The 25,005-nt window shown below is 36.1% G+C and overlaps 1 protein-coding gene and 1 long non-coding RNA gene across 2 annotated transcripts in view; one reads left to right on the forward strand and one right to left on the reverse strand.

Annotated features, from left to right (window-relative positions):
- Positions 1 to 25,005, reverse strand: part of ADGRL3 (adhesion G protein-coupled receptor L3) — a 563,380-nt gene that overhangs the window by 494,923 nt on the left and 43,452 nt on the right. The window lies entirely within an intron of this gene.
- LOC309627986 overlaps positions 1,101 to 25,005 on the forward strand; it is a 34,398-nt gene continuing 10,493 nt past the window's right edge. The window contains exon 1 of the long non-coding RNA XR_014244089.1: positions 1,101 to 23,404. This is a non-coding gene — a long non-coding RNA (uncharacterized lncRNA). The remainder of the gene's footprint in view (positions 23,405 to 25,005) is intronic.

The raw sequence follows: 25,005 nt of genomic DNA on the forward strand, positions 1-25,005 counted from the left end.
ACTAAGCACTTACTGCACCAGAACCTGTGCTAATCATTATTCTTTTAATTCTCAGTACAATTGTTGTGTATACATAATATTCTCCTTTAATTCTTATGATAACCCAAGGGGCATTTTAATCCGCATTTCCCAATGAGAAAAGAAGACTCAGAAAGTTCAAGTCATTCACCCATTGTTCAACAGCACTTTGAAACTTTATAAGAGATTTGGATATGTCCAATATGTTCTAGAAATAGTACCCATTTTGGCCAGAAGCTTAATAGCATCCCTCTTTAAAATAAAATGGTTCCATTGAGGAATCTTAAGAGAATTTTTGAAAAATGATTGAATAATAACAATAATTTCTTCAAGCAATTTTACAGGCAGTGAATCTAGGTAGAGAGAGAGGTAGATAGGTAAGTATCTGGAAAGAAAAAGAGAGATCTATCTTATCTCTGAAACTGGTAAAAGAGATTAGAACCAAAAGCAATATTGTGTATCAGACGTTTACCAAAGGGCTAAACACCAGTTTCACAGTGCTACTTTTTTTTTTACTCAGCCCTTAAAATGGGCATCCAATGCAGACTAGAACAGTCCATGAGGAAAGGAGCCAGGAACACATAAGAAAAATGATTTAAAAGTATTACAGTTCTATCAAAGCTCCATTCAACTAGGCTATCATCAGATTTTGTAGCCAGAAAATTAAATATATTGTGATGGGAAAGAATATAAATCAATAACCTCAAAATCTGAGCTAACTCGATAGGAGTACATTAATAAAATGCAAGATATAATATTGTGACTTTCCCAAAACTTGGGACACTTTTTAAATATTTCACAAGCCACTATATCAAAGGTGCCATTTTTACCCATAAGTTTTGCACCAGGTTTTAAGATAAAGACCCATATTACCTCAACTGTTTTGTAAATATTCTCATCCAGGCAACCTGTTATTCCCTTCTCATGAAAAATTGGTGGAGTCAATCACAGTTCTTTAATATTTTTTTATAAAAGAAAAAGAAAAAAAAAAAAAACTACAGAAAATCTGATCAATGATTTAAGGCAAAATAGCCAAAGTATGTATATATATATATATATATATATATATATATATATATATATATATATATATACATTCATTCTAAAGAAACCACACCCTGTGAGAGATTCCTAAAGTTGGTTTTTGAGTGCTCTTATTAACTGCAACTCTGGGGACCTACAGCACTTTAGCATTACAGAGTAAAAGGCAGGCAGTTAGCCTGCTGGATAATTTTACATTAGTAATGACTTATAAATGCCTGTTAGATAGATCTATCCACTGCATCATTAAAATACCCAGTTCTGTAGAGTGTACACATTGATAATAAATGGGTTTTCAACTTTTACCACCTTATTTTTAACAAAACCAAACAGTGAGTCTATGGATTCCAGCAATTCCTGGTGCCTCATGTCTGTCAATCAATGATGTATTTATAATTTTACAAAAATGACTATACCAGGCATCCATTAAGGGTCCATAATGAAAATCTGTTTTAGATAATATATACAAGCTCCTGCTATTCAAGGATAGAGTATTCTAGCATCCGAATGTGTTAAGGATCATTTTATTCTGATAAGCAAATTGAAAATCATTAAGGCATAATAATTTAAGTCATACTTACTATTGGGTTATGACTAAATATTTTTCTGAAGAAAATTTTGATAAGACTTTTACCTGAAAAGATCAGAATACAAGGACTGATCTCTCTCCCTTCATCTTTATCTCATCTCTTATTTATCAGTGTTGAATCTACTGGCTTTATCTTGCTGTATGTAGATTAGAGAATGCAAACTGGAACCTTTCTGCTAAATCCTACCCTCAGAAATGCTTTAATCAACCCAGACAGTATTGGGCTATTGAGTGTTTTAAATTTGAGCTGGTGGCCATACTTATACAGATCGGCAGATTTAACATAAAAATTCATATTTTTGGCTTCTCGTAAAAAATCTGAAGACCTAACAACACTTGGACCCATGTTATCACATTGTAAAAACTGGAGGTGAGCAATGACAGCACCTCCACAATGTGCACCCTCATTCTGATTGTCTCAGCCTTCACCACTCCCTAAAATCCTCAACACTGAGGCTAAATACCTATTGCCTTTATCCTCTTAACACCCAGCTGCTTTCAATCTTTAGCTTTACTCTTTGACATTATCTCCTGGCCCTGTAGGCACCTATGTTTGTTGAGTGGAGCTTTAGTTGTTTAGGAAAACTTTTCATTTCAAAATGAGCAAGGTCCTTCCCCATTGTTATCTATAAAGTAGGCAGGATGATCCTTGGATACAGGGAAGTCAAGTCCTGTTACTCAAAGCCACATTTTCCTCAGATCCAAAGTCCTTACTCTGGCCCAACTAACCCCCTCAACACACAACTCCCACTTCCATAACTCTGCCATTCCTCAGTACTCATCCCTTTGCTCATTCTGCCTTAGCCACACCAATCTCCTTGCTGTTCTTCAAATACACTCCTGTCTCACAGCCTTCTTTTACTGTTTGTTCCTTCTGTTTGGAATGTTCTTCCCCAAGGTATCGATCAGAAGTCACTTTTTCATTGCATTCTTTTCTGACTATATTCTTTATATTTGCAACCTTTTTCATCTACCCTGCCTTATGTTTCTTTATATCACTTTCTGATATATACCATGCTTTTTGATCTATGATATTGCAGGGCTTTAAAACAGGCCTCCCCAAAATGTGCCATCTTGGCATGTGGATTATTTTAAGCTAAAGGTAATGGAAACCCAGAGGTTCAAGAGAAATAACTGCCCCCTTTAACAACCTAGAAGAAATTAATTTTTTTTTCCCTGAAAAAAAAAAAGAGTTATTACCAGAGAGAAATTTTATCTAAGTGATTCCATCTGTATGGCAGGGAAACATCTAGTTACCCAGTAACTGTTCTTTTTATTGTCCTGTGAATGACCTTCCTGTCCTTGAGAGTTCTAGGCCCTTATCCCATTTCTTAGCCCAGGAGGTCATATATAGTTCATTTTACTTTTCTGTCTCTGAGCCTCTCATGTATATGGGGTTACTACATGTATGAAATTAAATTCAATTTTCTCCTGTTAATCTGTCTCATGTCAATTTAATCCTTAGACCAGCCAGTGAAACAGAGTCCCCCTAAAACCAAGTTCTCCTGCCAAGTTTATGATTAACTTCTCTATTCAAAACTTTATTCCCTTTCTTGTCCCACCTCTGTTGCCCTTAGGATTGAGGAGTATCAAAAAAAGAAGGGATTGCAACCAAGCAGGTCCCTGTGAAAGCCTCTCAGGTACAGAATCCCCTCCAGGTCCCTCATTTCTTATTTGTAGAAAAAGGTTTTAATCTCCTAGGCTTTTGCTAAGTTCCAAACAGCAGACTCAAGCAGTTACTAGTTAGAGAAGTGATGGAATGCAGAAACAAAGGAAAAGAAGTTAAGCAAGGTAACTTGAACAATAGTTCAGCCATAAAGCAGAGTCCTAGTTCCTCCTCAAAAGATATACATAACAATCTCATGCATATCTTTGAGTTGTTAGGCAAAACCTAAGACCTCTACCCAGGTGGAAGATGGTGGCTAAATGCTGACCACAAGCATGTAGACCCTAAACTTGTTGGAACTAGAAGGCTGATGACTGAGATTCCCAAAATATCACCTGTTACCTCACCACCAACCAACCAGAAGAAAGTCATGTACCCTGCAAACTTAACCCAAGATGTTGCCTTTAAAAACCCTTCCCTGAAAGCCATAAGGGAGTTCAGGTCTTTTGAGAAGAGCTACCCATTCTCCCTGTTTGGTGCCCTGTATAAACACTGTACTTTCCTTCACTACAACTTAGTATCAGTAAATTGGCTTTGCTGCGCATCAGGAGAGTAGACCAAAGTTACGTTCGGTAACACCGGAAGAAGCTAGAATGGTAGATTATTTTCCTTTGATACAGTATACCAATGAATTATATTCCCATTCTTTTTTTTCTCTATCTGCTCCTCCTAGACTGCCTATCCAAGAAAGCAGAATATTGTCTATTGCTCATTTCTATCCTGCTGCTGTGTTCTCAGTATCTAGCACAGTTCCTAGAGCACAGTAATAGTCAATTAATATTTATTGAAAAATAGGTAGAATGTATATAACCCGAGCTTTGTTTTTTGAATAGTCTCATTTGTCATTTGCATTCACTAAAATATAGATTTCTTCTACCTTGTAGGTAGGAAATAAAGAGCTAAGGTATACAGTATGTTAAAATTAAAACATGCCTATACTAATTGCAAGAAAATTCTCTTACTGGACATTCAATGGCATTCTAAAGCAGATAAAAAGGATCAGAACATGTTACCCCAAAATACGGCACATTGGTGCAAGGATTATTTTGAGCTAAAAGCAATTAAGAAATAGCAAGCTCAAGAGAAGCTCTCTGCCCTTCCACTTGCTACCTAAAAGCAGTATATAAATTTCCTTTCTGTAAAGGAAATTTCCATTTGTAAAGGTGTTCTCCTCTCCTTACCAGGTATGAGAGAACTACTCTGGAGACAACTCTTATCACCTGAGATGACTGGAGTCTACACAACAAATGTGTTTAGAGGACCCTTATTACCCTACCTTTCCACAATTCCTTTCCTCCCCCAGAAGCCCCAAAACATCCCCTATAAAATGTCTCTAATCCACACTTTTTCACGCTTTGTTAAAATGGTATGTAAGCCCCCAGGTGTAACTCATTTTGGGGGATTTCGCTTCCTTTCTGTGTTGCTCCTCATAAGCATACAAAATAAAACTTCTCTCCTGCTAATCTGTCTTGCATCACTTTAATGTGGAGGCTCCAAAGAAAGAAGAAAGGAAAGTTTTAGCTGCCTTATGTTGACATACAATTTAATTCAGTGTGCCTCTTAAAGTGTAGAAATGCCATAAAATTTAAAACCTGTTATTATTGTTTAAACACTTAGATACATAATCAATTTTCTTCTCTCTCTGTCTCTGTCTCTCCTTCGTTCAGTTTCTCTCTCTCATGAACACACAAACACACACACATACGCACACTCACACACAAACAGATGGTGGGTTAGGAAACATATAGCAGAAAATGTGAATATAAATGACAGAACTAAAAACCTAAAATTAGGAGAGAAATTTTTTACAAGTAAACAGGATCAAACATTTTAAAGGTCCAAGTAATTTACAGTAAAAGTCTGTACTTAATATGACTTTGAGATCCTTATTTAAAGAGCCATCATTCCAAACTGGACTAAAAGTATTTCTTAATAATATTACGAGTTAATGAGAATTACAATGAATTCCTAAAACAAAGACTGACAAAATGGACACTTTTTTTTTTTTCCTTTTAATAGCTTTCACACAAAAACTTTCTCCTGGGTGCTCCAACATGTAGAGGCACTGCCCTAGCACTAATTTAAAGAAAATTCCACATAACATTGATATGTAAATACTGATTGCTTCATCTCAAATACTCTTCATTTGCATAAGCTAATTTAAAAATGGGCTGTTAACTGGGTTTCAAGCTTGAGAATCTGAAAACCCGAAGATGTCAATTGTAGGAGTTAATTGAGAAGTTTAGAAAATTTCCACCAAGTCTACAAAACATCTTGTTGCCTAGCCACCAATTAATCAAATACTTCCACTGGGTGAGGTGTTTAGAACAACATACTGTGAAATTTAATAAACAGACAAGTCATTTAAATAGAGTTGGGAGACCAGAAGGAGGAGCTCTCATGCCCTATAATGATAATAGAGCCCAACAGAAAGAAAAAAGACTCCTCTTCTTTCCTGGCAAAGATTCAGCTAATTAAAAGCCATGGACTCTTTTTTACTAGAGCCCTCCCAACTTCCTTTTCCCCTCTATAAAAGTGTTTTCCTTCCCTGGTAGTGTAAAGACTTACATGTGGCTCACCATGGTTACAGATTCCAAATTATAATTCTCTGCTGATCCCAAATAAACCCATCTTTGCTGCAGAAATATCTGGTGATCTATTTATTTCAGAGCACTTGATAGAAAAATGTGCAATGAATTAGAATTATTGTGATTTCTTTTTATGCTTACACTTGATCTTAATACCTAAAAATCATTCCTTTTATTATATTGTAAGGTCAGCCAATAATTAATAAGTCCATATGGGAAAAAATAAAGTTAAATAATGGTTAAAAATCACACAACCAACCAGTTATATAATCAATTGGGGAGGCTGAATCTATTTTAATGCTAAACCATTTATACTGTTTAGCTTTCTTTATTTAGCATTCTGGGAAGTATTTTGTATGTTTGTGGGAGCATAATTAACAGTTGTGCTATTTTATCCAGCTAAAACAATTCTTTCTCCCCTGCCTAAACATCTAAATCTATTTTTCCATTTTGCCTACTGCACTAAAGACTTATTTATTCTTATTTTTACTGTTATTTTTGATCTCGATTATATATTTTAGGTACAGCAATGCTTAGGTACATAGACATGCTTTCTTTGGCTTTGGAATTTCAAAAGAAAAGAGAGTGGAAATACAGAAATAACAGCTGTTTCACTTTTGTCACAGGCCATTTATATAAAATTTAATTAAGAGAAATCTGGCCAGCCAACTTAGTAACATATCCAAATGTAAAACATGCACCTATAAACTATCCCCATTTCTAAAAGTGACTGGAGGCATCGTATAACTTAAACGGTGCAGGTGCAATAAACCAAATATCTTTAACATAAGTTGAAACTACCTGTTAGCATGTGTTGCTTCCCACATATGGCAATGATTGATAGTATACATCTTTGTTTCCCAGAACTTGCCATGGCACTGGACACACTGCAGCCTCTCAAAACATTTAGGGAAATAGATAAGGAGTTGAATGTAGGACAGAATGTGAAGAACAAACAAGAACACAGGGAAAGAAGCTAGACGGAGAAATAATTTTTTATATTTTTAGCATACAAGGTCTAATAATGTAGTCTTGGCATGATATAACAAAGTCAAATACAAAAGGCCTTCAACAAATAAAAGAAAAATATGATTCAGTTTGGTAGTACGACCCTGTGATGTAAAGTTTGGCAATTTTCTCAGGAGTTCCTTTTTATTAAACAAGGAAAGAATACTTTAAAAATAAAAAGTATAAATCAAGTGTTTGTAACCAGTTACCTAAACTACAGATTAGAAAGTAAAAAAGCATACCTGAAACTAATATAATATCATAAATCAACTTTACTTCAATTTAAAAAAAGAAAAGTAAAGAAAGCAATTGGTAATAGACTCTGAGACAGTAGACTATGATGGAACAGTACTTGATTTGATACTATAGTAGGTGTTCAATAAATTTGCTTGAATTAAATAGTAAGTAAATGACATATATGAGACTTACATTGTGTAAAAAATTAATAAACAGAAACCTCACTTAAATAGAGTTGGGAAACTAGAATGAGGAGCTCTCATACTCCATGATGATAGCAGAACCCAACAAGAAGAAGGATTCACTCTTCTTTCCTGGCAAGGACACAGCCAATGAAAAGCCGGGGACTCTGTTTACTAGAGCCCTCCCAACTCCCCTTTGCTCTCTATAAAATTGTTCTACTTCCCTTGTTGTGTAGGGGCTTGTAACTGGCATGTTACGGTTGTAGACCTGTAATTGCAACTCTCTGCTGATTCTGAATAAATGACCTCTGCTGGAGTAATGCTTAGCAGACAATTTGTTTCAGGTAAACAATTGTCATGAAGCTGTCCTGTATTTACTGAGTCTATTCCCTAGATAATCACTCACTCCATACCTATAATCAATATGTATCATAAACGAAGCTTGCAAAAGCCCCTTAGATAGCCTCATCCACCAGAGGGCAGACAGCAGAAGCAATAACTACAATGCGGCAGCCTATGGAATGAAAACCACATTCACCGAAAGACAGACAAGATGAAAAGGCAGAGGGCTATATACCAGATGAAGGAACAAGATAAAACCCCAGAAAAACAACTAAATGAAGTGGAGATAGGCAACCTTCCAGAAAAAGAATTCAGAATAATGATAGTGAAGATGATCCAGGACCTCAGAAAAAGAATGGAGGCAAAGATCGAGAAGGTGCAACAAATGTTTCACAAAGACCTAGAAGAATTAAACAACAAACACCCAGAAGAATTAAAGAACAAACAGAGATGAATAACACAGTAAGTGAAATGAAAAATACACTAGAAGGAATCAATAGCAGAACTGAGGCAGAGGAATGGATATGTGACCTAGAAGACAGAATGGTGGAATTCACTGCCCTGGAAAAGAATAAAGAAAAAAGAAGAAAAAGAAATGAAGACAGCCTAAGAGACCTCTGGGACAACATTAAATGCACCAACATTTGCATTATAGGGGCCCCAGAAAGAGGAAAGAGAGAGAAAGGACCTGAGAAAATATGTGAAGAGATTATAGTTGAAAACTTCCTTAACATGGGAAAGGAAATAGCCACCCAAGTCCAGGAAGTGCAGAGAGTCCCAGGCAGGATAAACTCAAGGAGAAACACACCGAGATGCATAGTAATCAAACTGACAAAAATTAAAGGCAAAAAAAAATTATTAAAAGAAACAACAAGGGAAAACAACAAGGGAAAAACAACAAATAACATAAAAGGGAACTTCCAAAAGGTTAACAGTTGATTTCTCAGCAGAAACTCTACAAGCCAGAAGGGAGTGGCACAATATATTTAAAGTGATGAAAGGGAAGAACCTACAACGAAGATTACTCTACCCAAGATTACTGTACCCGGCAAGGATCTCACTCAGATTCGATGGAGAAATCAAAAGCTTTATAGACAAGCAAAAGCTAAGAGAATTCAGCACCACCAAACCAGCTCTACAACAAATGCTAAAGGAACTTCTCTAAGTAGGAAACACAAGAGAAGAAAAGGACCTACAAAAATAAACCCAAAACAATTAAGAAAACAGTAATAGGAACATACATATTGATAATTACCTTAAAGGTGAATGGATTAAATGCTCCAACCAAAAGACACAGGCATGCTGAATGGATACAAAAACAAGACCCATATATATGCTGTCTACAAGAGACCCACTTCAGACCTAGGGACACATACAGACTGAAAGTGAGAGGATAGAAAAAGATATTCCACACAAATGGAAATCAAAAGAAAGCTGGAGTAGTAATACTCATATCAGATAAAAATCGACTTGAAAATAAAGAATGTTACAAGAGACAAGGAAGGACACTACATAATGATCAAGGAGTCAATCCAAGAAGAAGATATAACAATTATAATTATATATGCACCCAACATAGGAGCACCTCAATACATAAGGCGACTGCTAACAGCTATAAAAGAGGAAATCAACAGTAACACAATAATAGCAGGGGACTATAACACCTCATTTACACCAATGGACAGATCATCCAAACAGAAAATTAATAAGGAAACACAAGCTTTAAATGACACAATAGACCAGATAGATTTAATTGATATTTATAGGACATTCCATCCAAAAGCAGCAGATTACAGTTTCTTCTCAAGTGCACACAGAACATTCTCCAGGAAAGATCACATCTTGGGTCACAAATCAAGCCTTGGTAAATTTAAGAAAATTGAAATCGTATCAAGCATGTTTTCTGACCACAATGCTATGAGATTAGAAACCAATTACAGGTAAAAAACCACAAAAAACACAAGCACATGGAGGCTAAACAATACGTTACTAAATAACCAAGAAATCACTGAAGAAATCAAAGAGAAAATCAAAAAATACCTAGAGACAAATGACAATGAAAACACGATGATCCAAAACCTCTGGAATGCAGCAAAAGCAGTTCTAAGAGGGAAGTTTATAGCAATACAATCCTACCTCAAGAAACAGAAAAATCTCAAATAAACAATCTAACCTTGCACCTACGGGAACTGGAGAAAGAAGAACAAACAAAACCCAAAGTTAGTAGAAGGAAAGAAATCATAAAGATCAGAGCAAAAATAAATGAAATAGAAGCAAAGAAAACAATAGCAAAGATCAATAAAACTAAAAGCTGGTTCTTTGAGAAGATAAACAAAATTGATAAACCTTTAGCCAGACTCATCAAGAAAAATAGGGAGAGGACTCAAATCAATAAACTTAGAAATGAAAAAGGAGAAGTTACAACAGACACCGCAGAAATACAAAGCATCCTAAGAGACTACTACAAGCAACTCTATGCCAATAAAATGGACACCCTGGAAGAAATGGACAAATTCTTAGAAAGGTATAACCTTCCAAGACTGAACCAGGAAGAAACAGAAAATATGAAGAGACCAACCACAAGTAATGAAACTGAAACTGTGATTAAAAATCTTTCAACAAACAAAAGTCCAGGATCAGATGGCTTCACAGGTGAATTCCATCAAACATTTAGGGAAGAGCTAACACCCATCCTTCTCAAACTCTTCCAAAAAACTGCAGAGGAAAGAACACTCCCAAACTCATTCTATGAGGCCACCATCACCCTGATACCAAAACCAAACAAAGAAACTACAAAAAAAGAAAATTACACAGAAATATCACTGATGAATATAGATGCAAAAATCCTCAACAAAATACTAGCAAACAGAATCCAACAACACATTAAGAGGATCATACACCATGATCAAGTGGTATTTATCCCAGTGATGCAAGGATTCTTCAATATACGCAAACTGATCAATGTGATACACCATATTAAGAAATTGAAGAATAAAAACCATATGATCATCTCAATAGATGCAGAAAAAGCTTTTGACAAAATTTAACACCATTTATGATAAAGGCTCTCCAGATAGTGGGCAAAGAGGGAACCTACCTCAACATAATAAAGGCCATATATGACAAACCTACAGCAAACATCATTCTCAATGGTGAAAAACTGAAACCATTTCCTCTAAGATCAGTAACAAGACAAGGATGTACACTCTTGCCACTATTATTCAACATAGTTTTGGAAGTCCTAGCCACGGCAATCAGAGAAGAAAAAGAAATAAAAGGAATACAGATCAGAAAAGAAGAAGTAAAGCTGTCACTGTTTGCAGATGACATGGTACTATACATAGATAATCCTAAAGATGCCACCAGAAAACTACTAGGGCTAATCAATGAATTTGGTAAAGTTGCAGGATACAAAATTAATGCACAGAAATCACTTGCATTCCTATACATTAACAACGAAAGATCAGAAAGAGAAATTAAGGACACAATCCCATTCACCATTGCAACAAAAAGAATAAAATACCTCGAATAAACCTAACTAGAAGGTAAAAGACCTGTGCTCAGAAAACTATAAGACACTGATGAAAGAAATCAAAGATGACACAAACATATGGAGAGATATACCATGTACTTGGATTGGAAGAATCAATATTGTCAAAATGACTATAGTATCCACAGCAATCTACAGATTCAATGCAATCCCTATCAAATTACCAATGGCATTTTTTACAGAACTAGAACAAAAAATCTTAAAATTTATATAGAGACACGAAAGACCCCAAATAGCTAAAGCAAACTTGAGGGAAAAAAACAGAGCTAGAGGAATCGGACTCCCTGACTTCAGTGTATACTACAAAGCTACAGTAATGAAGACAATATGGTATTGGCACAAAAACAGAAATATAGATCAATGGAACAGGATAGAAAGCCCAGAGATAAACCCATGCACCTATGGTCAACTAATCTATGACAAAGGAGGCAAGGATATACAATAGAGAAAAGACAGTCTCTTCAATAAGTGGTGCTGTGAAAACTGAACAGCTACATGTAAATGAATGAAATTAGAACACTCCCTAACACCATACAGAAAAATAAACTCAAAATGGATTAAAGACCTAAATGTAAGACCAGACACTATAAGACTCTTAGAGGAAAACTTAGGAAGAACACTTTTTGACATAAAGCATAGCAAAATCTTTTTTGACCCACCTCCCAGAGTAATGGAAATAAAAACAAAAATAAACAAATGGGACCTAACGAAACTTAAAAGCTTTTGCACAGCAAAGCAAACTATGAACAAGATGAAAAGACAACCCCAAGAATGGGAGAAAATATTTGCAAATGAATCAGCGGACAAAGGATTAATCTCCAAAATACATAAACAGCTCATGTAGCTCAATATTTAAAAAACAAACAACCCAATCCAAAAATGGGCAGAAGACCTAGATAGACATTTCTCCAAAGAAGACATACAGATGGCCAAGAAGTACATGAAAAGCTGCTCAACATCACTAATCATTAGAGACATCACCAAATCAAAACTACAATGAGGTATCGCTTCACACCAGTTAGAATGGGTATCATCAGAAAATCTAAAAATAAAAAATGCTAGAGAGGGTGTGGAGAAAAGGGAACCCTCTTGCACTGTTGGTGGGAATGTAAATTGATAAAGCCACTATGAAGAACAGTATGGAGGTTCCTTAAAAAACTAAAATTGGAATTACCATATGACCCAGCAATCCGACTACTGGGCATATATCCAGAGAAAATCATAATTCAAAAAGACACATGCACCCCAATGTTCATTGCAGCACTATTTACAATTGCCAGGTCATGGAAACAACCTAAATGCCCCTCAACAGACGAATGGATAAAGAAGATGTGGCACATATATGAAATGGAATATTACTCAGCTATAAAAAGGAACAAAATTCGGTCATTTGTGGAGACGTGGATGGACCTAGAGACTGTCATACAGAGTGAAGTAAGTCAGAAAGAGAAAAACAAATATCGTATATTAACGCATATAAGTGGAATCTAGAAAAATGGTACAGATGAACTGGTTTGCAAGGCAGAAATAGAGACACAGATGTAGAGAACAAACATATGGACACCAGGGGGAAAGCAGGGGGGGCGGGGGGGTGGTGGTGGCGGGATGATTGGGATTGACATATATGCATTAATACGTATAAAATAGATAGCTAATAAAAATTTGCTGTATAAAAAAATTCAATAAAATAAAATTCAAAAAAAATTATATAACAATAACCTAAAATTTGAACATAATCTCACTTCATTACATAGATTTGCTAAAGCTGCATTCTTTTAAAATGATACCAAGAATGAATTTAATCAATCATATAAAAAAATGTATCATAAACACTTAAAATAATAGCCCCCAAATTCATATTATTAAATAAATGTAATCCACCTAACAAAAAGTGGTGTTTCCCCTTCTCCCTTACTGGATTGGTAACGTCTAGATTTGGGGCAAAGTTGTGAAGGGTAGCAGAATAAGCTACCACAAAATACATGCTTCTTTGCTATGAAGATTATTTAGAGAAACAGCAATTGCAGAAGATGCTCTGAAAACAGAAGTCACTTTTTTGTAAGGGACATTTACATTTATAAAAGAAATCTTCATTTGTAAGAGTGTCTCCTTCTCTATACCAGGAAGAGAAGGATCCCGAAATCACAAGAGAATCTTATCAGTGGAAAGTCACCATCCAAAATCTGCATAGCACACTTTACCTTTGTTTATCTTGCTTTCCTGGTAACTTTCCATAAAGGACCTCCTCTCCCCCTCCCCTCCTACCAACTCCCCATCTACTCCAACCCTCACCCCTCACACAACCATTTTTCTTTAGCTGAAGATGGTATTAAGGTGGTGGCTTAGCCCACCTCAAGGAATTGCTTGTTTCTATTTCCCATATGTATATGACGTATACACGTTAAAAAACTTCAGTTTGTTTGTTATGTAATCTGTACAAATTACCCTAGAATCAGGGATTTACTAACCCAAGGGGTAATAATAAGATCTTGATTATCTTAACAAAAGGAGACATGTCCAAGTCTATATACAGTTGACTCCTGAACAACGTGGAGGTTAGGGGCACCAACCCTCCATGCCTTTGAATATCTGTGTATAACTTATGGTTGGCCCTCTATATGCATAGTTTCTCCGATGCCACTGTTCTACATCTTTGAATTCAACCAACCATCGATCGTGTGGTACTGTAGCATTTACTACTGAAAAAAATCTGCATATAAGTGGACTTGAGCATTTAAACCCATGTTGATCAAGGGTCAACTGTAATGAGTTATATATAAGTGCAATCACAGCTTGTATAAATACTGACAGTACATCCTATGAATAAAATTTTCTAGTGTTTCTCAGTTATCACAGTTCCTTCAGTCTCCTCCAGAGTTATTACTCTTAATTTTCATATGTGATGAAAGTAAAATAAGAAAGAGGAAAAGACCAAAATCTTTTTTAACATTCAAATATCCACAGTGTCATGATTTTGTGAATACTTTCAACTCTACCTAAACTGAAGAATTCTGATTAATTATGACCTTTGAGGTATACCTTTTTATTTTCATTGAGCATGAAGGTGCGTAGATTTTGTCACCCCCTGCCTAATATGTCACTTTCGCATGAGGATTATTATAAGCTAAAGGTAATCAAAAACCCAACAGATTGAGGGACAGCTCTTTACCTCCCCCTCAACAGCCTTAATTTCCATTGGAAAAGGGGCTTGTACCAGGAAGACAGCTGTTACCAGAAATATCTTTTTACCTAAGAAACCGATAACTGATAACTTATAACAGGGCAACCTTTGTTTTCTAAACATCTCCTCTGCCTTCCTGTGTATGGCCTTTGACTCTTTTGAATCCCCACACCCCTACCCCTTTCCTTAGCTCAGGATGTTACATAAGCTTTAATTACCTGGCTGCCTTTTGAGTCTTCATTTTTATGGGGCTCCTACATATACACGCCATTTTGTTTGTTTTTCTCCTGTTATTCTGTTTTATATCAACTGAATTATTAGACCAGACAAAGAACATAGAAGGGAAGAAGGGAAATTTTTTCTTCCCCCACAAGCACATACCTGGTTTTATAATTACACGAAACATCACTAGGAATTTGCTAATACTTGATAGGCAAGTTTCGAAATAATTAAATTTAGAAGCCAGGATCTACTATATAATTTCAAACAGTTACACCTGTCTCAAGGCCTGGTGCTGGAAAAATATCCATAGAATCCTTAGTTTAATCTAAAAGGAATATGTACAGTGACTCTTGGATCCGATGTTTAGCTACAGTCTACTAACTGTGGAGCTGATATGAGAAAGGACTAAGAAGCTACAACGTGATTAATATCTTCAATGTAAAAATATACAAGTGTCTTATCACACACAGAGACACACACACATACGAGCTGACAGTTGAGAACTTAAAGGTCCTATAACTAGCTCAATTTATAATATAAATAGTGAAATATTTAGGAATTACCTGGATTTATAGTGCCATTATTTAATAGGGTAACTACTTAGTTGGCCACCTCCCTAGATTAATGACCCATAAATTAATAAATATATCATAACTCTAAAACGATGCCTTAGTCAGCCCCTCAAAATCAATTAGCCTCACAAGTAAGAATACTTCTGGAATCATATTTATACTTGTTCCTTTGTTATCCCTAGACTAGTGCTTTTATCACTGATTCACCATTCACCACAGCAAAATATCCAAAATATTGGTAGTTTGTCTGTTGCTTCATAAAGTGAATCAACAAAGATTACAGGACACTGAAGTAATCCCTATTCCCTTAATATTTTATTGACATACCTAGTTAGAACACATACACGTGTGTGCATGCATATATATATTACTATACAAATAAGGCATGCCTCTTTCTGAGAAAGTGTCACCAGCAAAGTCCATTAACAATTCCTGGGAAATAAAAATAGAATCTGTGTAATGAGATAAAGTCTAACTTCTTTTTGTTTCCTTTTCCTTTCCTTTGTGCTCATAGGATGTCACGTGCAGAGGCCTCTAACCTGTCTCTTCAGACAAGAATTCCTCCTGCCAAACGGCTGCGCGCAATACCTCAGCTGGGCGGGCGCGGGCAGAAGCTCCACAGGACACCTGGACTCAAGATGGCGGCGGCGGGCCGTGAGCAGAGACGCTGCGCCCGGCACTGGGATCTGGAGCGCGAGCAGCACAGCTGTGCCGGCCCCAACAGAACTCCCTCCCCACTTAAAAGAGCCCTATAGGGCTCCCCTGGTGGCGCAGCGGTTGAGAATCTGCCTGCCAATGCAAGGCACACGGGTTCGAGCCCTGGTCCGGGAAGATCCCACATGCCGCGGAGCAACTAGGCCCGTGAGCCACAGCTACTGAGCATGCGCGTCTGGAGCCTGTGCTCCGCAACAAGAGAGGTCGCGATAGTGAGAGGCCCGCGCACCGCGATGAAGAGCGGCCCCCGCTCGCCGCAACTAGAGAAAGCCCTCGCACAGAAACGAAGACCCAACACAGCCAAAAATAAATAAATAAATAAATAAATAAAAAAAAAAAAAAAAAGAGAGAGAGCCCTATAAAGCAGCCCCACTCACAGCCTGTCGGGAGAGCTTGGACTGGAGATGATGAGCTCCCACCTCTCCATTCTCTGATGGAAGAATAAAGCTTTCCTTTACTTCTGAACTGAACTCAGTCTCGTTCTATTGGCTCGAACAATACCAGACAGAAGGACCCTTGCAGGGGGCCAACTTGGGAGAGTCGGCAACAAAAGTACACAAATTCAAAATTCTCTGTCATTATTTACAATATTGTCTTTCTTAGCACTCTTCAGTTCGTTTTCTTATACCAGAAACCACAGCAGAAGAAAAACAATCTAGTTCTCTGAATTTACTTATCTTCTGGACTTCAACTGAATCCCAAAGTAAAATGATTCTGATCAAAAAATATTGCTTGCAAAGATGAAAATACTGTATGAATTTTAAAAAGCAAACATATTTGATGTATTTAAAGCCCAGCATCAGTCTCTAGGGTGGTGTATTTTTCCTCTATAACAGATATACTAGATAGATCCTGAGGATTAAGACAGAATAAAATTTCAAGTGGTATATTTCATGATATTTCTGTATTTTTCCAGTTAGGTAAATAATTTAAATGTTTCCTGCATCATTTCAATAAGATAAAATTATATTCTGCAAACAATTACTCTCAAGTCCAAGCAACATTAGTTTCAATACATATAACCATATTTGAGTATTTTAAATGTAATTTAATAATCAAGCTGCAATCTTTAAATGTAACATTTCTATGATAAACAAAAAGAAAATAAGCCAAATAATTCCTAGTGTTTAATAAATGCTAGATATTGTTCAAGGCCCTCTTAATAAAATGATAAAGCCAGATACCAAATCTCATGATACCTTATATTTTAGAGGGTAAGGGTAGAATTTGGGAGGCAGATAATAAACAAAAATAATAATGATAATATCTAATCTTCTGCAGAGAATTAAAATAGGATGCTGTGATAAAGAGGAACTATTTTAATTTTTTGTCAGAGAAGGGCTCTACAAAGGTGACAATCAAGCTGAAGATTGCAGAAGAAATATCCAAGCAAAAATGAGGAGGAAGAAAAATCTAGGCAGAGGGCATAACTAAGGCAAAGGCCCTGAAGTGAGAGCTTAATGGAGAGGTGTGGAGAGCAGTGATGTGCTGACAAATGTTTAGCTGGCTTTCTAGAAAAACACGTGTGTATATAGAAACATTAAGTTTATTATAAATTTTACTAATATAAAAGATGTCTAGCATACAATTTGTAAACAATAATAACATATACAATACCCTATGTTGTAAATTCCATACAGCCAATTGATTCTCATGGTATGCTGTCACTGACTTGCTGAACTCTTTTATCTGTAGCCAAAGTAAGGTTGTAACTGATGAACAAGTGTAGTTCCAAAGTTAATGTTGATTGATATTTCTGTTTAATGAGCAAGATGAAAATAAAACAACAAATGTTGAAATTTTACTGGTTCACCAGTAATGTAACTTCTTTGTTGTATTGCATTATAGTTCCTAAATTCTGGAGTATCTCCTCAAAATTTTGTGCTATTCATAATGTAACAGCTAGACACAACTCACTGCTAAGTTTACTCTGCATTACTAATTTTCTCCAACACTTACTTATCAACAAAACATTAAGTAAGCACTGATTTATAACATTTGCCCTTTTCTATGGTGTAAATTCTCCCTCCATAGCTGATATCAAGCTATCAACATGACTTCAATATACATGAAGTTGGGAAGAGATGTGCAAAAGCAAAACCATTATATAGTATTTCAACTATACACATACAATATACTTGAAAAGACCCCAAGAGCATAAATAATACTAAAAGGTAATAAAATAATTAGGAAGTGATGAGCTTGGAGTATTTATTACGTTTGCTTGCCATGTAATTTAGTTAATTGTAAGATTATATACTATTTTTAATAGTTGGTTTTAACAGCTGGCTTGCAAATTTTCTGAAAATTTACCAATTCGGTCTCACAGGTCAATGCAGGCCAACTCCAGCACACTGGTTCAATATACATATAAGGTGATATAAATGAGGCTGCAGATGTAAACAGGGACAGAGCAGGCAAGGGTTTTATAAACCAATGAAGGGAGTTTTTATTTCATTGAAAGAATAAGGAAAAACCCCTAGAGGGCTGAAATCAGGAGAGAGATAGGACTCAATTTGTGTTCTAAAATGATCCTTCTCAGTACCCTGGAGAGTTAATTTCAAGAAGGTAAAAACAGAAACAGGGAGACCAGACAGAAGCTACTGTAGAAGCCTGGGTGAGAGATAATAACAGCTTAAAAAAGATACTCATTACAATGATGTTTTCAAGGTAGCTTGACTAGACTTATTGATGGATTGAGGTAAAGGCAGCACAGCCCTTAGATCAGACTAAGACCCACAAATCACACTCACAGAAACTCTTTTGTAGGTCGTATGAAAGTTTTTTGATAGTTCAATAACCAAGGAGAATTACTGGGAGAGACCCAGGAGCTGAACTGTCTCCAAAGTGCTGGCAAGTCTGACAGCTGGGGGAAGGAGGAAGGGTGGTGGTAGAAGGTGAAAACTGAGGAAAAACTATGCAGTAGAAAATCAGAGAAAAGCGTGGCTGCTTTTGCCTAAAGTTGTCTTTCTCAAACTAGCTTTAGTCAATGTCTAGGGAGACAGAGTTCCCTCTCTCTTCCTCTCTGCTTGGAAGGGCCGAGAACTGCCTGGAAATCCTGAGTTGGAAAAGTGAGATACAGAGGAAAGGCATTGCCCACCCTTGTCTCCCTAGAGAGTTTGATTATGTCAGTCCCGCCTCTGGGTAGATCCTGAGTAAACCCAGCTTCTACCATTTCCTACCAGCAGAACAGTACAAGTTTCAGGTTTATTAGCGTTTGTCCCACAAGGAGGGAAACTCCTTCAGCCTCCATATTTCAGGATGATAACATGGGCAGGGTATTGAGGATAGCTTGATTTATAACTTTTAACTACGATGTATGATATGCAGGCTTCTATTTAAGCTCCTGTTCTAGCCCCACAAATAGTAAAGGCAATGTAGTAGGAGGGGGAGGTAAACAAAAAAGAGAAATGGAAGAGGACTTCTAGATTTTTGACTACTTTATTAATATGATTCACTTTATTAACCTCCTACAAATCAATCTAAACTCAATGAATTTCTAATGAAAACTCAATCATAAAATTTGGGACGAACTTGACAATCTGGTTTAAAACTTTTTAAGCCAATTTTGAAAAAGGAGTAAAAAAAGGGACTTGTTCCTGCAGGTATTAAGTAATATTGCAAAACCATAGTGGTATACTGGATTAGATGCAGGCTAATGAACCAGTGAAAGAGAATAAAGAGTCTAAGAGTACAGGAGAATTTGTTATACAGAAATAACATCAGAAACCACTGAAGAGAGCTTGCATTATTTGGTAATGTGAATTGAAAAAAATGACTCACTACATCCAAAAAACGTTTTAATTCTAACTCATAACATATAAAAACTTAAAGTTAACCTACTTGAATTCTAAAAGTGACTCTAAATGTGAAAGGTAAAATATGTATGATATTGGGTGAGGAATGGTTTTTCAAACACCTGCAAATCGCAAACCAAAAGGGAGAAAATGGCATGCTGTGACTATATTTCAATGAGAGATTTCTGCCCAAACTTATCTAAAGGGCAACAGAGAGGAAGAAGATATTTGCACAATTAAAAATGTCAGAGGCTTACTATCAAGAATTCTTACAGCCTAGGGGGGAAAAACAACCAAGAGAAAAATAGGTAATGACTACGAAGAGTCAGTTTACAGAAGAAACTATCCAAATGGTTAGTTAGTATTGAAAATGGATATTCAATCTCACTAGTAATCAGAGAAATGCAAATTAAAACAATGAGACACCACTTAATATCTATCCAACAGGCAAAAATTAAAAAGCTGGCTTCTACTATTAAGCTATGGAGAAGCTAATAAGAATGGGAAGCTCTAGCCCAAGTGAAAACTGTCGCAGCCATTCTGAAGAGCAACCTGTCATTGCTTAGCAAAGTTAGTTATCTATGTGTGTGACCTACTCTGGAATGTATTCCCAAGGAAACTCTCATACTGATACACAAAGAGACATTTAGGATGTTTGGCACATTGTTTTTGATCATAAAGAGTTAGAAGCATCCTAAGTACCCATCACTGGGTAAGTAAAATGCAAACCGCACATATGATGGACTAGATAGGCAGACAGAATCACTAGAAGACTAGATGGGTAATATGTGGTACATGCATATGATGAAACATGATACAGCAGTGGAATACTCAATAATGTAGTATGTCAGAATCACTGAACAAACATAGCAATATGGACAGAGTTCAATGACAGCACTGAGTGAAAAAAGTAATAAAAAGATAAGATGAATAGCATGATACCACCTATGCATTCATGTGTATTAAAAAACACTCAAAATATTTTCTAATTTTTTAAGGATACAGGTATATTTGAAGGTATGACCGGAAGAATATATATTAAATACACTAGAGTAGGGAAGGAGAATGAGCTTGAGAAAGGAGGATGAAAAGTAGGTATTAGTTTTCTGTTGCTGCAGTAACAAACTAATATAAACTAAATCGCTCACAACAACACAAATTTTATTATTCTACAGTTCTAGCGGTCAGAAATTTGACGTGGTTGTCACTAGGCTAAACTCAAGTAGTTGGTAGGGCTGTGTTCCTTTCTGAAGCCAGTCACTAGGGGAGAATTCTAGATTCTAGAGGCCCCTTCCTCCATTTTCAAAGCCAACAAATGGTGCATCCCTTGTGCCTTTCTTCCCTCTCCCTCTGTCTCTCCCTTTCCCCTCCTAAGTCTACTTTTAAGGATCCTTGTGATTACACTGGACACACCTGGATAATCCAGAATATTCTTTCTACAGCAACATCCTTAACTTAATCACACCTGCAGAGTCCTTTTTGCCAGACAAGGTAATATATTCACAGGTTCGAGGGATTAGAATGGTGACACCTTTGGGAGGCCATTATTTGCCCACCACAGGGAAAGATAAAAATAAATAAATAAAAACAAAGATTGAACAAGCTGGGAAGAGTGATGATAGTGTGACACCAGTGTGGAACAAATCAACTCAATTCTGTGTGCCCAAGGTCCTAAAATAGCGTAGGATAAAGAGGAATATGAGACTGTGGTGTTATCAGCTGTGTCAAATGATACTGTGAAGTCAATTAAGATAAGGATAGAGGAAACAAACACTGAATTTGGCAAAATGGTATTACTTGGTGAACTTAATAAAAGCAATCTGAGTATAGTGTTAGCAAATAATGCAGCATTAAAGTGAACTGAGGAGAGAATGTGACGTGAGGAAATGCTGATAGAGCACAATGTCATTCTCTAAGATGTATTTGTATTATGCAAAAATCTCCTATTAGTAAAAATGAAATGCCCAAAAATAGAGAGCACATAAATTATTCTATTTCTTAATGGAATATCATGCAAATGCAACTGTTGTAAACACTTTAAAAGAGTCCAATGTTTTCAAAATCTTAGTTGAAAAAAAAAGATAAAAAATATTATAGTATAATCACAACTGCATTAAATATATCGATACATAGCTAGCATAAATAAAAAGATAAAATACATAAAACTCTTCATAGCAGTTGCCTTTAGCAGCTCAATATATGATTTTTTTCTTTAAAAGTTTCCTATGTTTTTCCAGTATTCTATTATGAACATGAATTATTTTTTAATTTCCAGAAATAATGTAAATATTTAGAAATAATAAGATTCCTCAGAAATGTTTTTGTTTGAACAACTAAAATCAAAATATAAATATTTCACTTAAAAAATGTATATGTGTTAACAATAAAGAAGCTGTAAAACTTGTTTGGAAATGGAACTGGGTCCATAACTGGCATCAGCCCATTAACTATGGGGAAGTTACTTGAAACTTCCGGGCCACAATTTCCTCATTTACAAATCAATAGATTGTAGATATGATCTCAAATGGTCCCTTCTAAGCTTAAACATTTTATGATAATATCCAGATTCAAACTGCATTCCTACTTTCACATAATCATCTTTATTTATACAAAAATCTATATAATTTACTTAGATAAAAAAATTATCAGAAAAAAGAAACTTTCCTGGGCTATTTCTAGTAATCAGGGTTTGTTAAAGTTTGGACGCATCTGCTATAACCCCACAGCTCTATGTCACTAAATATGGTCACAGGCAAGGATAGACTAAACCAATTTAAAATAGGTTTAAAACTCAACCAGCACTGCCACTGAAAGATTATAGTGTGTATATGTGTATATATATATTTGTCTCAATATATTCATTTGCCTGGTTAGTTGCCTTTCTTTACAGATTGTTTGCTTTGATAAGAGAGAAGGGAAGAACACACTTACAGGCTCAAGGGAACTTTGGGTAATCATCTAGTTCTTTCAGCAGAGGGCTCCCTCGGGAAATGTACAGAGGAACTGCTCTCCAGGTAATCCAGCTGAATAGATCTGACATTCCTTCTGGATTTCTAGGGAGCATTCTTCCTCTTTCCAATGACAGCTTTCCTATCAAGATGACTTTGGAGTTTGGCTATGAGATGGAAGCAAATCAACCTTACTGAAGAATATCAATACTTGATTCCCAATCCTTTCTTTATATTTCCTTAGCTACATCAGCCTTCAAGCATATAAGAATGGCAGACTTGTGGGCATGGGATTATAAGAACCATTACAATGTCTAGCTAAAAGAGTAAACTACATGTGACTTGCCCAGTTGTCAGGAAAAAAAAAAAAAAAAACTCTACGAGAAAACAGTATCTGTTCTACCCCCGCCCTCACTAACAGCCAGCTGTTTTCAGTTATTCTCACCTGCTGACCAGGTTCTCTCAGGATGAATTCTCACTGGGGGTGAAACAAATAAAGACAGCCAAGACTGAGCAAATCAAGCTGCTTCAGGACTTTATTTTGCTGCTGGGGCCACGAACTCCTGCCTATTTTGCCCCGGACCTTTCATTTCCTATGGCTCTCCAGGCCACCAGCAGTTTCTATGAACTTGGAATGCTTCTCTTACTCTACCTCCGAAAACAATGTCCTCGAGGTTTCTGCTTACCAAGCCTCTGGGTCATTACCTCCTCAGCATAATCCAGCTGATCCTAATTATTTGTGAATAAAGGTGTGTGGCTAATTTTCTTCCTTTTGGGGAATATTTCCCTTTTTATCATATATAACCTTTGATAAAAGTCGAGTGAGATAAATGTTGTATACTTTAACTTCTTTTCTACAACCAAGGATGCCCCTGTGTGTCTGTGACCAGTTGTAGTTAATCAGTGGTAGATTTCCAATATGCACAGATATAATATTTTTTAAAGTGTCCCTTTGAAATATCAACCTGGGTATTAAGTTCAGGTTAATCTTCAAGCACAATGAATTCAACTTGACAATTCTGCTGTATTCTCAAATCTTCTCCCCCAAGATTTTACTATATTTAATCCAGTTTTAGGAATGTGTTTCATAATTCTAATGTCTAAAACATGTGGAAATGTTATATTCCTGGAAGAAAATCCATTGTATTTCACTCAGTATTAATATGGTTGTAGAGGTAAAGATTTCAGACTTTGTGACAGACTGCCTGGGTTCAAATCCTACTTCTGCCATGACTTTGAACAAGTCATTTAATTTCTTTGTGCTTCAATTTCTTTATCTGTAAAAGGAATAATAATAGTTCCTATATCAGAGGTTCATTATGAAGAGTAAATAAGTTAATATATGCGAAGTACATATATTAATGTGAAGTACTTAAAAAAAAGTACTTGGTACACAGTACATTTTTAATAAGTAAGTTATTACTATTGCTATTGTTTATCTGTATCTTTTGGCTAAAAGTATCAATAATAGTTTAAATTTCATCATTAATAGGTTTTGGAGGAAACTTAGACATTTGAATGCAAAGCTATGCTTTAGAAATCATAATATTAGAAAATTCATGAATATAGACATTTCAAAAAATAGAATTAGATAACCTAACCATTTGACATTAGACATGGCAAAGAAATTACAGTGTTGTGGTAGAAAGTCTAATGTCGGAAAACAAAAGAAAAGACCTCCGAAGTTTATTTAAATTTTATTCAAGGGTTCTTTCAGTCACTCAAGCTAGTAATAGTGAAACCAGGGCAGATGGTTAAAATGAAGGTGATAGAGAAATACAAATGCTCTCAGAGATTACAATGCTGAGAATTGCAGCTCCCCAAGAACTTTACATATCATTCAAGTCTAATCCAGTCCCATCATCTTCTCAACTGAGAACTAAGAAGCACACAGGTCTGAGATGCTGTCCTGGATCTCATGGTTTGGAAGGAAATGAGTCAGAACTAGAAACCAGACCGTCTCGTCCTATCCAGAGATCCCCATATAGAGTCACAATGACTTCACATGTTTGAGATCTCAGGCTGAAATTGCCAAGGCTGCATGTTCACAAGCTTCATTATATATACATTTTATTGACCAGACTCCCCAAAGAGTAAAAGATACAATTTTGAGTCTTAATTAGCCAGAAAAGTTCTTTTCAGTAACAAATTCTATCAACCTTCTTGTCGATTTGCTTATTCTTTGTTTTATGACAGATAGCTTTTCCCTAATTAAGCCTCCTTTCAGAACATAGAGATTAGGCACTACACCTTGAGAAAGCAAATCCCTTTTTCCTAAGAGCCCCATGTTCTTAATATCCAAAGGAACTGAGGCAAAGAAGCTGAACATAATCCAGTCCTCCTTTTCCAG

The sequence above is a fragment of the Balaenoptera borealis genome (assembly GCF_965194805.1).
Source record: "Balaenoptera borealis genome assembly, chromosome: 4".
NCBI lineage: Eukaryota > Metazoa > Chordata > Mammalia > Artiodactyla > Balaenopteridae > Balaenoptera > Balaenoptera borealis.